Source organism: Nicotiana sylvestris, chromosome 8 (assembly GCF_000393655.2).
Source record: "Nicotiana sylvestris chromosome 8, ASM39365v2, whole genome shotgun sequence".
Taxonomy (NCBI): Eukaryota; Viridiplantae; Streptophyta; class Magnoliopsida; order Solanales; family Solanaceae; genus Nicotiana; species Nicotiana sylvestris.
In genome coordinates this window covers 112,628,098-112,640,463 of record NC_091064.1, presented here as the reverse complement: position 1 = coordinate 112,640,463, position 12,366 = coordinate 112,628,098, and the positions used below count along the sequence as shown (strand labels likewise).

The following is a 12,366-nucleotide window of genomic DNA, read 5'->3' as shown; positions in this document are numbered from 1 at the left end:
ATCCTATACGTTTTAAAAGGGCTATCTGCATCAAGATCAAAAGGGGCCCTCTGGTACCCAAAGCTGACCTTCATTCAGGTTAACTTCCTCGAAGGCCCTGAAATTCGACGTATTATCTCCATACAACTCGGAGGGCCCCGGCAGCCTGGGCCTATCAGATCAATCCAGGATTGGTCCGAGGTACAATGAGGGGTTTGAAAGAGAGCCGTGTCGATCAGCAGAGGATCGGAAAGAATGCTCGCACCCAAGTCAGGTATCAGCAATCAACAAATAAAAGAAGTCATTCAAAAGGCCTTGAAGGGCATGAGAGCATGCAGAAATAAGACAAAGATCGAAAGCAGAAGTCAATGGAGTATGTTCATATCCATAAAAATCCGTGTACAAACAGCCCTCGAGGGGTCATTACATATAATTACAAAAGCCTACAGAGGATCTATACGCATAAAAGGAAGTAGTAAAGGGATGCACATCCTCGAAAGTTTCATCTCAGCCTCCCACACTGATATCCCCAAGGGGAAAAGGGAGTGGTAGGGAGGGATGAAAAATACCATAGCTCTCTGAAGCTCGAGGACCCTCGTTGGCCAAGAGAACCTCGGAGAGACAGCGGTTTGAACAAGCCTCGGTCCTTCTTGCACGGCTACTTAGAATCAACTTCTTGAAATTTCTAGCCGTGCAAGCCCCCAACTCGGGGTAGAACACTACGTCGAGCCGGAGTAAGAAGGTGAGCAACGGTGTATAATCCGAGCCCCTTTTTAAGCAGCGGTATGTAATCCGAAGAGCTTCCTACGAACAAGGAAAGATGGCCTTCGTATGTCACCATCTCGATCCGACAACAACAGCAAAGACAAGCATGTCAATGACCACAATAGTAACGGGATAGCATGATTATTCTTGACAAAGGGAAGCCCCGGTAGAGGGCCGCAACACGATCTAAGGAAGCCCCGCCAAGTGGGATTGAGGCCAGGAGACCCAAGCATGATTTCTAGGATAGAAGAAGATGATAAGAAGGAATGGGAAAACAAGCCAACAAAAGCACTGAGATAGGAAAAACAGCGCCAAAGCACCCTCATTTATAATGGGTTACGACACGGTCGTCGAGGCTTTGAAAAATTGACCGGCTGACACAGTTAATGCATCCTTGGAAAACTGAATCGGCTGTGCTACCTTCACCTTGGAGAGCGGGAATCAGGAGTGCATTGAATGAAGTCGAAAATACACAAGCCCGTAGATGCCCCGGTTACCACAAAGCTCGCGCCAGGAGTCGCATTATCAGAATGACGTTGCCGTAAGGAGCTCGAGGAGTCAAGTGTCAAAATTGTTTCCCATCACTTCGCTCTAGGGAACACGGAGACTATCTGTAAGTGGCGAAATTAGAGGACTTGATTTCTCGCTCTCAAGTCATTTCGCAAGAATTCCTCGAGACCCCGAGGACAGGAAGTCGCGGCCGAGTTCCTGACCTCAGGTCTCGTCAAGGCCCGACTCAGAGAAGACGGAGATCGAAGCCAGGACAGTGGGGGAAGCTCCCAAGGCACACAACTAAGTCTGACAGGGCCGACCTATCCAGAGCCTATGCTGAGGCATTGCGTCAAGCCATCCCATCTCCATACTTTGTAATTAATCTCCATGTACTTGTAGCCGAGTTCCTCTCCTTTATAAAAGGGACTCACCCTACCTTGTAAAGCACTGATGTTGCTCCATTTCTCCACAAGTGCAATAATATCTCTCTCTGTCCCTTTTATTTCTAACTTGCTCATTCTAACTGGCCCGAGGACACCTTTATATCCATTGTTCTCTTACTTGTTCTTTATTATATAGCTCAATATTGGCCGTAAAGAGCCTTCTTTAATTATATCCCCAACTATTATCCCATCCCTGTCTATCCTCGATAGTATGTCTCGACCCGTACGTCGACCCCGAGGTTCCCCATCGACCAGACCTATACCCGGGCAGCAGGCCCTTCGGTTCGATTATTATCTCGTTTAGCTTGCATTTCATCGTTAAGCTCACTATTATTAGCATCAACTACTCTAACAACTAGCTCGGTAATAGATCACGTATTTTTAGAATCCCATTTACAAATTTAATTGTTGTTATCATTTTCACGGTAAATATTTTTATTAGGTTTTATTAGGTTTTCTAGTATTTAGCTTACCCTCCAAGTTAGGGTTTGCCTTGGCAGCCACCCTACCTAATTTTAAGGGCTTTTTAATCCTATAAATAGGAGTTCTTTTCATTCATTGTGGTACTTCATTATTGATTAATAATATTATACTTTGAGAGTTCTTTTGAACCTTTGTTACTTATGCTTTGAGATTTATCTTTCAACCTTTACTAGTTCATAGTTCAAGGTAGTAAGATAACATCTTTATTGTGATATCATTAATTCCTTTGTGGTATTCTTAGAAGGCGATTAATACTAGTTATTAATTGTTGTCTCAAGTTACTCGTAAATCGGTCAAGATCCGAATCTATTTTTTGATTTGTTCTTAAGTAATGGCGTTTGATTTCTTCAATAAATCAAAACATTGTATCTTGGATCTTGTCAAGGCTATAGAACTTACGTTCTTGGAAGTTCTTGGAATTCTTTCCCTGAATTTTCTCATATCCTTTATTTTCTGCAGTTTAATCCTAGTAGTTTAATTTTTTATTGTTATTGCTTCCGCATTTACTTCTTAAATTCTTACTCTAGTTTGGATTCCCGACCTTGCTGTTATCAAGTGGTATTAGAGCAGTTCTATCAACATTTCGTTCTTGATAATTCTTGGGATTTCTTGAATACTAAGAGCAAAAAAAGAGAAAAAAAGGTTACTGTGGCATCATGAATAGTAACTTCACAAAAAAAAGTTTAAAAAAATAAAGCAAAAAAAATGAAAAATCAGTTAAAAAAGAAAAGAAATGCTTGCTCTCCAAGAAATTTCTTTTGCATTTAATTTGTTTCAAAAAATTAACAAATAAAATAAGAATAGGGGATCCTAGATTTCAAAGATAAGAAAAAAGTTCAATTTTTCTTACTCTTTCTGATCTAAATATATAATCCTTTCCTTTTTGTTTGTGTCTTGTTTCAACCGAGCCTACTAGTTATGGGATTTGGTTCTTCTTTCATTCTTTCCCCAAAAATCTATATTTTACTACTAAGAACTTCATACGAGTTGGGTTTAACTATAAATCTACAAAGTATTTTGTTCAAAGGTTATTTCAACAGGAAAAAAGGCAAGTGTGTGTGAGAACAATATAGGGAAAAGCCAATTTGTGGGATACAATTTAATTATTTTTTTAAGATGTCACGTACATGTAGTGATGATGAATAAAGGGTTCTCCAAGAAGCCGAAATCAAAGCAAGAAATGATTTTACCTTGCAAGCTATGCATCAACAATTCGAAAAGTGGTATTTGCAATTCCAAGAACTGAATGACATCATTGTTGAGCAAAATGATACAATAGCAGGACTTAGGAGGGGAAATAATGTTAGGCCCCAAGCTAGGAGAAATGTACCCCTTGCTCCCATTGTGAATCAAGAAAAACCTATATATGACTTTAATGATATTGATTTTGATAGGGTGGGAAGAGATAGGAGGGGACAAAGAGGTAGAGTAGAAGATGACAATATAAGTAGTATAAAGATGAAGATACCATATTTCAAGAGAACAAGGGATCAAGACTTTCACCTTGATTGGGAGAGAAAGGTTGAAGCCATCTTTGACTGTCACAACTACTCTAAATGTAAGAAGGTTAAACCTGTTGTTGTTGAGTTTTCTGACTATGCTGCTATTTGGTGGAAAAAGCTTACTAGGGACAGATTACAAGAAGGACAAACATCAATTTCTACTTGGGCTGAGTTGAAGAGGGTGATGAGGAAGAGATTTGTGCCATCACACTTTCAAAGAGAGTTACAACAATGTCTTCACACATTGAAGCAAGGGTCCATATCTGTGGATGAATACTTTAAGGCTATGGATATGGCTATGATCCAAGATAATTGTATAGAGGAAGAAGAGGCTACAATGACTAGGTTTTTTAATGGTTTAAATAAAGAAATAACTAATGTAATAGAATTAAAATATGTGTAACAACAGATGAGTTAGTTGATTTGTCTGTAAAGGTAGAAAAGCAAAATAAAAGAAAGAAAACTAGCTCGTGGAAATGTCGGTCAAACACCATATCCAAGAAGCCATGGCCAAATCAAGAGATGCAGAGTTCTTCTAGACATCAAGAAGACAAACGTAAAGGCAAATTTGAGAACAGAGAGGGAGGTAAAACCTTTAACCCTAAACCTTCTACAACTTCTAGTTCTATTCAATGTCATAAATGTAAAGGAAGGGGGCATATGATGCATGAATGTCCAAGTAGAAGAAACATCATTCTTAGAAAAGGCAGGGGGTATAAGAGTGAAAAAAGTGAGGGAAAAGAAGAAGAGGGAGATATGAGTGATGAAGATGATATAGAAATGCCTCACATTGGTGTGATTGGGGTGGCAAGGAATATTATAAGTGGAGAATACGAGAGTAAAAAAAGTGAGGAAGAGGAAAGAGATGTGAGTGAAGATAAAGATAAAGTATAACTATCGTTTAATGATGGCATGATTGGGGTAGTTAGGAGGATTATGACTATCAATTTGGTAAGCAATAGTGAAGAACAAAGGGAGAATATATTCCATACTAGGTGTGGGATAAAGGGGAAAAATCGTTCTATGATCATTGATAGTGGTAGTTGTGCTAATGTGATGAGTTCATACTTTATGGAAAAGTGGGACTTGCATGCATGAAATACCCTACTCCCTACAGACTCCAATGGTTAAATGATAGTGGTGAACTAAAGGTAAACAAACAATGCATGATTTCATTCAATTTTAGTAGATATGAGAATGATATTCTTTGTGACATAATCCCTATGCAAGCTTGTCATATCTTACTAGGTTGTTCTTGGCAGTATGATAGGAATATTTTTCATGATGGAAGGAAGAATAGATATTCTCTTGAGCTTAATAGCAGGAAATTTACTCTTGCACATTTATCTCCTTCTCAAGTGTTTGAAGATCAGAAGAGATTAAGGGAAATAATGGGAAAACCAAGGGGTGGGATAAAAAGTGAGCTTGAGGGAAAAGAAAAGAAAGGAGGCCAAGAGATAGAAAAATAGAGAGATGGCTGAGAGAAAGAGAGAGATGGCAGCAATTTGACAGAAGAGATAAAAAGGGGTTTGAGTGAAAAAATAGAAAGTCTTGGTGAGGGGAAAGAGACTAAGGAAAGGAAAAAAGATAGTTTCTAATATAAAAGCCAAAGAGTGTTTAAATGCAAGAAAACAGGGTTGCCCATAATACTACTTACTTACAAAGAAGCTTTGATTAATTCTGAGTTACTAACTTCTTCTTTGCCAAGTAGTATTTCTTCTCTTTTGCAGGATTTTGAAGATTTCTTTCCTGAAGATATTCCTAATGAATTGCCACATTTACGTGGCATTGAGCATCAGATTGATCTTGTGCATGTATCACAAATCCCAAATAGGCCTGCTTATAAGAGTAATCTAGAAGAGACAAAAGAGCTTCAAAGGCAAGTTGAGGAGTTGCTTGAGAAAGGCTTTGTGAGAGAAAGCATGAGCCCTTGCTCTATTCCCGTCCTATTGGGACCCAAAATGGATGGAACTTGGAGGATGTGCGTGGATTGTAGAGCAATCAACAAGATAACAGTAAAGTATCACCATCCTATTCCTCATCTTGATGACATGTTGGATCAATTACATGGATCCAAAATCTTTTCTAAAAGTGATCTAAAAAGTGGTTACCATCAGATTCGAATAAATCTTGGAGATGAATGGAAAACTGCTTTTAAGACCAAATATGAGATTTATGAGTGGTTAGTTATTCCTTTTGGCTTGACTAATGCACCTAGTATCTTCATGAGATTAATGAATCATATGTTTAAGTATTTTCATGGAAAATTTGTTGTGGTGTACTTTGATGATATCTTGATATTTTTTTAACAGTTTAGACGAGCATGTAGAAAACCTAAAATAAGTTTTTGAAGTTCTTAGAAAGAAACTTTTATTTGCAAATCTTAAAATTGTACTTTTTGTGTGGATCGTGTGATTTTCTTGGGTTTGTAGTTAGTTCTAAAAGATTTGATGTTGATGAAGAGAAAATCAAAGCAATAAAGAAATGGCCTAAACCTAAGAGTGTAACTGAAGTTAGGAGTTTTCATGGACTTGCTAGTTTTTATAGGAGGTTTTTGAGAGATTTTAGCACCATTGCTTCTCCTTTAACTGAAGTTATTAAAAAGAACAAGATTTTTACATCAGGTAAAGAACAAGTTGATGCTTTTAACTTGTTGAAAGAAAAGTTATGTTTTGCTCCTTTATTACAATTGTCTGATTTCTCTAAATCTTTTGAAATTGAATGTGATGCTTCTGGCAAAGGAATAGGTGCTACTGTGATGCAAGATTATAAACCTATTGCGTGCTTTAGCGAGGAGTTGAGTGGAGACACATTGAACTATTCCACTTTTAACAAAGAGCTATATGCTTTGGTAAGGTCTTTAGCCACATGGCAACATTACTTGTGGCCAAGAGAGTTTGTCATTAAAACTTACCATGAATCCTTGAAGTACTTGAAGAGTGAAGGTAAGCTTAGTAGGAGGCATGCTAAGTGGGTTGATTTCATAGAAACTTTTCCTTATATAATTTCTTACAAAACAAGGGAAAGAGAATGTTTTTGATGATGCACTTTCAAGAAGGTATGTCTTAGTTTCTACTCTGACTTCTAAATTGATGGGTTTTGATCAAATCAAGGGACTTTATGCTAATGATGCTGATTTGGCAAACTTTTTGCAGATTGTAAGTTGGGTCCTTTTGAGAGGTTTAATCTTCAAGATGGGTTTCTTTTTAAGAAAAATAAGTTGTGTACTCCTAATTGCTCTTTACGTGAAGTATTGTAAGGGAAGCACATTGTGGAGGGCTTATGGGTTACTTTGGAGTCCCAAAGACACTAGACATACTTGCTAAAAATTTCTTTTGGTCTGGCATGAGAAAAAATGTTGAAAGAGTGTGTGCACAATATTTGGAATGTAAACAAGCTAAATCTTAAGTGTTACCACATGGTATTTACACACCATTACATGTTCCTACTTCACCTTGTATTGATATTTCTATGGATTTTATGTTAGGTTTGCCTAGGACAAGGTATGGTAAGGATAGTATATTTGTTGTGGTAGATAGGTTCTCCAAAATGGCTCATTTTATTCCTTGTTTAAAGACTAATGATGCTTCACATGTTGCTGATCTATTTGTAAAAGAAGTTATTAAATTGCATGGTATACCTAGAACTATTGTTAGTGATATGGATGCTATGTTTTTGAGCCACTTTTGGCGTTTATTTTGGGGGAAGTTACACACTAAATTGTTGTTTTCTACTTCTTGTCACCCACAAACTGATGGACAAAGTAAAGTAGTTAATAGAAGCTTATACAAAGTGAAGTAGTTAATAGAATCTTAAGAAACATGTTGAGGGCTGTTTTGAAAGGTAAATTAACTTCTCGAGAAGATCACTTACCTATGATTGAATTTGCTTACAATAGAACAATCCATTTTTCTACAGGTATGTCTCCTTTTGAGGTTATTTATGGTTTTAATCCCTTTACTCCCCTTGATTTATTATTATTACCTATTAATGATATTGCTAATCTTAATGGTAGGATAAAGGCTAAAATGATGAAAAAAATTCATAAGCAAACAAGGCTTGCAATTGAGAAGAAAAATGAGCAAACTGCCTTGAGAAAGAATAAGGGTCGAAAACAAGTTGTTTTTCAACCTGAAGATTTAGTTTGGATTCGCTATAGAAAGGAGGGATTTCTTTCCAAAAGGAAGTCAAAGTTGCATCCTAGAGGAGATGGACCATTTCAAGTCCTTTAAGGGATTGGAGACAATGCTTACAAGCTGGACCTTCCTGGTGAGTTTCAAGTAAGTACTACATTCAATGTTGCTGACTTGTCTTTATTTGATGTAGGATCGAATTCAGTGACGAATTTTTTCAAGAAGAGGGGAATGATAGCATCAAGGATAGGGATAGAGTTTTGGAAGCTCCAAGAAGGCCATTTACAAGATCTCAAGCAAAATAATTGCAGACTAAGGTTGCTGGACTACAATGGCAAATAATGAAGCTTTTAGTTGTAGAGGAAGAGCTCAAGACCAAAGGAGATGAATTGTCCAAATTTTACAATTATTTGGTGGCTCAAATTGAAGTCCAAGAGGAGGAAGATTGGGTCTCAACATCAACCCTTGAAGTCCACCAAAAGGGCATCCAAAAGAGTTTAAAATGAGCTTAAAAGAGGTCGAAAAGGGGGTGTTTCAAAAGGATCCCAATTGGAGTCTAAACCAATGGCCTAAACTAGTAAGGCCCAAATCTGCTCCAAAGGGATTTGGTCGCGCACTCTCTTATTTTTATTAGCTTTTATTAGGTTTTCTAGTATTTAGCTTAACCTCCAAGTTAGGGTTTACCTTGGAAGACACCCTACTTAGTTTTAAGGACTTTTTACTCCTATAAATAGGAGTTCTTTTCATTCATTATGGTACATCAATATTTATTAATAATATTATACTTTGAAAGTTATTTTGAACCTTTGTTACTTATGCTTTGAGATTTATCTTTCAACCTTTACTAGTTCATAGTTAAAGGTAGTAAGATAACTTCTTTGTTGTGATATCATTGATTCCTTTGTGGTATTCTTAAAAGGCAATTAATACTAATTACTAATTATTGTCTGAAGTTACTCGTAAAGCGATCAATATCCGAAGTTATTGTTTTTGATTTGTTTTTAAGTAAAGGCATTTGATTTCTTCAATAAATCAAAACGTTGTTGCTTAGATCTTGTCAAGGCTTTAGAACTTGCGTTCTTGGATGTTCTTGGAATTATTTCCCTGAATCTTCCTATATCCTTTATTTTCTGCAATTTAATTCTAGTCGTTCGATTTCTTATTGTTATTTTTTACGCATTTACTTCTTAAATTCCTGCTCTAGTTTGGATTCCCGACCTTGTTGTTATGAGTTCTCCTCCCTTAACTTGGGACAAGTTCACACATCTCTTTCTGGAGAGATATATTCCACCCTCTTAGAGGGAAGAGTTGCAGGGTCAGTTCGAGCAGCTCCAACAGGGTCAGATGTCGGTGACCGACTATGATACTCCCCACCAATACAGAGGGAGCGTGGAGGTTTACTGTGGGTTTACACATTGGTATCTAGGACACTATGGCCCGAGAGGTTGAGATGGGACTCCTTACGAGCTGGTTGTTGAGATAGCTCGGAGGATCGAGGGTGTTCATCAGCGGGGCCAAGAGCAGATGTCGAGGGACAAGCAATTTTGATATTCAGGAGGGTTCAGGGGTGCTCCGTCTGGGGGTAGAGGTCAGTTTGTGAGAGGTCAGTCTAGCAGACCCACATATTCAGCACTGCTTCCTTCTCGAGGTGCTCCAGTGCGTCCCTATTTCAGCACCATCCCAAAAAGCTCCTACTGTCCACTAGCCATTTAGAGTTCCTCCTAAGAATTCAAGTCCCCAGAGTCAGACTTAGGGTCAACCATTTCCGCACCAAGAGGTGGTTTCGATGCAGAGATCTTGGTCATGTGAGGAGATTATGTCCCAAGCATCGGGGCAAGGCAGTACAGCAAGGTCATCAGCCTATGATTATGGTGCCGCTTCCGCACTAATTGTCCGGCTACCCAAAGGCGGGGGATAGGTGGGTAGGGTCCATCCTAGAGGTAGAGGCTAGTTAGGTGGTGCTCCACCTAAGTTGTATGCCTTTCTAGTCAGGCCAGATGTAGTAGTTTCAGATGTCATGATCACAGTTATTATTTCTGTTTGCGGTAAGGATGCTTCGGTACTATTTTATCCAGGGTCTACGTATTCATATGTTTCATCTCTGTTTGCTCATTTTCTAGGTGTTCCCCATGTGTCCTTGGGTACTCCTATATATGTGTCCATGCCAGTGGGCGACTCTGTTGTTGTGGATACGATCTATTGGTCTTGTATCGTGACTGTCCGTGGTTATGAAACTAGAGAGGATCTTCTGTTAGTCGATATGACTGATTTTGAGGTCATCCTAGGTATGGACTGGTTGTCTCCATATCATGCCATCCTTGATTTCCATGCCAAGACTGTTACCTTGGTGATGCCACAGTTACCTAGATTGGAGTGGAAGGGTTCATCTGTCAGTGCATCAAGTCGGGTTATCTCTTTCTTGAAGGCTCGACACATGGTCGAGATGGCTATTTGACTTATCTAGCTTACATTCGAGATACTATTGCAGAGGCTCCGACGATTGATTTAGTGCCCGTGGTTCAGGAGTTCTACGATGTGTTTCTTTCTATTATACCAGACATGCCACCAAATCATAATATCGATTTCTGTATTGATTTGGCTCTAGGTACCCAACCTATCTCTATTTCACCGTACCGCATGGTTTCGAAGGAGTTGAAAGAACAAATTGCGGAGTTACTAGCAAAGGGGTTTGTCAGACCAAGTATATCGCCTTGGGGTGCACCGGCGTTGTTCGTGAAGAAGAAGGATGGGACTATGCGGATGCACATTGATTACCGCCAGTTGAACAAAGTTACCTTTAAGAACAAATACCCGTTGCTGCGTACTGATGATTTCTTTGACTAGTTGCAGGATGTCAAGGTGTCCTCTAAGATCGAATTGAGATCGGGGTATCATCAGTTGAAGATTCGTGATTCAGATGTTCTAAAGACGGCTTTCCGTACTAGATATGGCCACTATGAGTTTCTAGTGATGTCCTTCGGCTTGACCAACAACCTGGCGATATTTATGGATATGATGAACTAGGTATTCATGCCATATATTGACTCGTTTGTCATTGTCTTCATTGATGACATACTGATCTACTCGCGTAGCATGGGGGAGCATGAGCAGCATTTCAGAGTTGTGCTTAGACCATGTGGGGGATAGAAGCTATATGCTAGGTTCTTCAAGGATGAGTTCTGGTTAGATTTTGTGGCGTTCCTGGGGCATGTTGTATCAGGCAAGGGTATTAAGGTAGATCCTAAGAAGATCGAGGTAGTCTAGAGTTGGCCTCATCTTACCACGACGACTAAGATACAGAGATTCTTGGGGTTAGCAGGTTATTATTGCTGGTTTGTGGAAGGCTTCTCATCTATTGCAACACCTTTGACTATATTGACCCAGAAGGGTGCTCCGTTCCGATGGTCTGATAATTACGAGGCGAATTTTCAGAAGCTGAAGACCTCATTGACTACAACACCGGTGTTAGTGTTGCCTTCCGATTCAGGGATGTGTGCTATGTATTGTGACACTTCGGGCATTGGCCTAGGTTGTGTATTGATGCAGGAGGGGTGAGTTATTGCATATGCTTCATGTCAGCTGAAGCCCCATGATAAGAATCACCTAGTGTGCGATTTGGAGTTGGCTGCGATAGTTCGTGCCCTCATAATCTGGAGGCATTATCTTTATAGGGTGTCTTGTGAGGTTTACACCAATCATCGCAGCTTGCAGCAATTATTCAAGCAGAGAGATCTCAATTTGAGGCAATGCAGGTGGCTTGAGTTACTAAATGACTATGATATTACCGTCCTTTAGCATCCGGGTAAGGCGAATGTGGTTGTGTATGCCTTGAGCTGATAGGCTGAGAGTATAGGTAGTTTGGCATTCACTTCAGTAGAGGAAAGGCCATTTGCTTTGGACATTCAGTCCTTGGATAACTGACTTCCGAGGTTTGATATTTAAGAGACCAGTCGAGTTCTTGCATGCATTGTTGCTTAATCTTTGTTATTCGAGCAGATCAAGGCTCCTCATTTTGACGACCCGCACTTGCTGATTCTTAGGGAGATGGTACTACATGGTGGTTCCAAGGAGGATATTATCACCGAGGATGGTGTTCTACCACTTCAGGGTCGTCTATGTGTTCCTAATGTTCATGGATGGAGGGAGAATATTCTAGAGAAGGCACACAATTCTCGGTATTCTATTCATCCAGGTACTATAGAGATGTATCGCAACTTGATGTAGCATTATTGGTGGTGGCGGATGAAGAAGAACATAGTTGAATATGTAGCGAGGTGCCTAAATTGCCAGCAGGTTAAGTACGAGCACCAGAGACCAGGTGGCCTACTTCTGTAGATGGTTATACTTAAGTGGAAATAAGAGCGCATCACTATGGACTTCTTAGTTAGGTTGCCACGGACTTTGAGGAAGTTTGATGCTATTTGGGTAATTATCGATAGGTTGACCAAGTCGGTACACTTTATTCCTGTTGTGACTACGTATTCTTCAGAGAGATTGGCCCAGATTTACATTCAGTAGATTGTTCGGTTGCATGGTGTGCCTGTTTCCATCATATCAGATAGAAGCCCT

The 12,366-nt window shown here is 39.4% G+C and overlaps 1 pseudogene; it reads left to right on the top strand.

The window, feature by feature from the left end:
* Positions 1-3,362: 3,362 nt before the first annotated feature.
* LOC104224788 (uncharacterized) lies at positions 3,363-6,144 on the top strand (annotated as a pseudogene).
* The last annotated feature ends 6,222 nt before the right edge of the window (positions 6,145-12,366 follow it).